The sequence below is a fragment of the Tachysurus vachellii genome, chromosome 4, assembly GCF_030014155.1.
Source record: "Tachysurus vachellii isolate PV-2020 chromosome 4, HZAU_Pvac_v1, whole genome shotgun sequence".
In the NCBI taxonomy this organism is placed as follows: Eukaryota; Metazoa; Chordata; class Actinopteri; order Siluriformes; family Bagridae; genus Tachysurus; species Tachysurus vachellii.
This window is the reverse complement of record NC_083463.1, coordinates 31,320,640-31,323,139: the sequence shown is the minus strand read 5'-3', so window position 1 is coordinate 31,323,139 and position 2,500 is coordinate 31,320,640. Positions and strand designations below refer to the sequence as shown.

Genomic DNA, 2,500 nt, shown 5'->3' with positions numbered 1-2,500 from the left:
CTGACACTAGAGACTCCTTCTTTCGACGTGAAACAAAGTGACCTCGCAAAATCCATTACCGTGTCGACGGTTGTTACTATGGAAACCGTAACAACCGTTTAAATATACACCCGTGATTCCGACCGATCGGAATCGAGAACTCGACGGCGAGGGTGTGAGGGAGCGGGAAAGGGAGTGAGTGAGGACATGTGGGATAAACAAATAGGATGTTCTCCAGGAAGGTTGACATTCACTCCTGATGACACTGACGCACACTCAGACACACACAATGGCGGAAGAGCGTCCGCCTCACGTTAATGCGCTTTCAGCCGCTGGTAATTAAATCACACGGAGAGAGAGAGAGAGAGAGAGAGAGAGAGAGAGAGAGAGAAAGAGAGAGAGCAGAATTACAGGATTACCCTTCCATCCTTCTCTTTTTTGTTGTCTTCCTTCACTTCTCTCTCCTTGTTACACTCTTTACCTTCACACACACACACTCACACAGACACACACACACACACACGCAATCAGCCATCAGCGTCCCCTCCTTCTGCAGCGTCCTTCACTGTGACAAACGGGGCCGTCTCAGAATGCACCGCTGCGTCTCTTCGCCCCGCTTGTGTGGGATGCAGAGCAAAGGGATTAACGTGCCCTTTGTTGGCGTCAATCACGCCGCCGCCGACAGATTGGAGTTAATTGCCAAGCCTGTGTTTGAGGGGGAGAGAGAGCACAGACATGTGTTCTCCATTTTAGCCCTGAGAGATGTTCGCTCGTGTCTTCTCCATTTCAGATTTCAGACCAGAAATGGCTCGGTGTTCGTCTCTATCCCCGAGCGATGACGTGCTCGGACGCACGTCCGTACGCCGCCGTAACGACGTCGCTGTTCGGCGAGCTTAAACTCACGCGAAACTTTTTGTCCGAAAAATAAATAGATAAATAATCCTGCAAAAAAAAAACAAAAAAAAAACAAAACAGCTTTTTACCTTATTTATAAATATTCTATGAATATTCCCCAGATTCTATGAATATGCAAACAAGAAAACACCTCAGACCTCACATGCCCCTCCCCTTCCACTGGCCCACATTTGCGTTGACAAAATGATTGGCTTTTAGTTTTATTTTTAGAAAGGACAGGAAAAGGAAGAGAAGAAAAGGAAAGAGGAAAAGGAAGGAAAAGGAAAAAGATCAAATTTGTTCGTCTCACGACGACTCCACATTTTATGAATATCGTCGCTGTCGGGCGGAAACCTCGTATGTCCAAATTTGGTCAATTTCATATTTCTTCACATATCGATGCTATTGGTCAGTCCCCACGTGGGTCTGTTATTTTTACAAGTTATTAACCGATCTAAAGTCTTGAAAATAGCTTGAGCGCAAATCTCATAACTCCATTGGACACTTCAACTGTCCACCTCTTCCTCACTCCGTGGGAGAGCTTCACGGCATATTTCTCCTCAAGAAGAGTCGCAACGAATCAACACGTCTTCTGAGGTAAATGTCTTCAAAACACTGGGCTCAAAGGAAAAAAAATCTTGACCCCCGCTAGTTCTGGTGCTCGTCTGAGGACAGGAATTTAGCGCAAGACAATCCACTGCAACGCGGACTAAACCCTGTGCACTGCAGATAAGGTACGCCGTTTTTTTAATATCCTGAAAAATAACGGTTTTGGAGATACAAGGATTCTGTCTGACAGCGACGATATGCAAAATATGCCCCTCCCACTTCTCCCTGTACGTCTATGTTTCATGTCCCACGTTTCTATTAAACGACTTGAACGACTTCTTTGATTTTTAGAAAGGAGAGTAGAAGAAAAAGGGGGAAAAGGAAACAGAAACCATAAGCGAAGATTTTCTTACTTCCTCCAACAACTCCGGATTAGACGTGATATGCAAATTGGACACGCCCCTCCAGTCAGACATACCACGCCCCCTTTCTAATGTAGCCTGACTTTTAACTTTAATATTTAAAATTCTGAAAAGTATAGAAGGTCCACTATCAATCCTTTTTTCTATAAACTGATCATTTCAAAAATAATTGTTATTTTTTTTTTAGTTGAGAAAAAAAAAAAAATGACCCTATTCAGGCCTCCAGAGACAATGGGAACCTCGCAACAAAGCTGGAGCTGTAACCCCGGGTGCTGAGGCTAGCTCAAGTACACCACACACACACACACACACACACACACACACACACACACACACACACACACACGGTCGCAGATTGGAGAGACGGTCGATACGAGCGACTAATGGGGAACTGGTACGATCAACACAGGGATGAAAAATATATTGTGCTGCAGTGAGCAGAGAATAAATTACACACCGCAGCTGACACCGAGTCATAGATTCTCGCAAAGCCGTCTCAGTTACGGTGTCAGGAAACACTGATTCGACACCGAGTGGACAAGAAGCGAAGGCGCAGAGGAGACGGGAAGGAAAAAGAACGGAAAACAAGAGGAGAAGGGAAGGGGAACAGAAAGGAAAGTTGAATGATGGGAAAAAGGAAAGGAAATGTGAGGAAA

The 2,500-nt window shown here is 45.1% G+C and overlaps 1 protein-coding gene across 19 annotated transcripts in view; it reads right to left on the bottom strand.

Moving 5' to 3' along the window:
• The window catches only part of baz2ba (bromodomain adjacent to zinc finger domain, 2Ba), an 86,384-nt gene that overhangs the window by 31,141 nt on the left and 52,743 nt on the right, over positions 1 to 2,500 (bottom strand). The gene's annotated exons all lie outside the window — the stretch shown is intronic.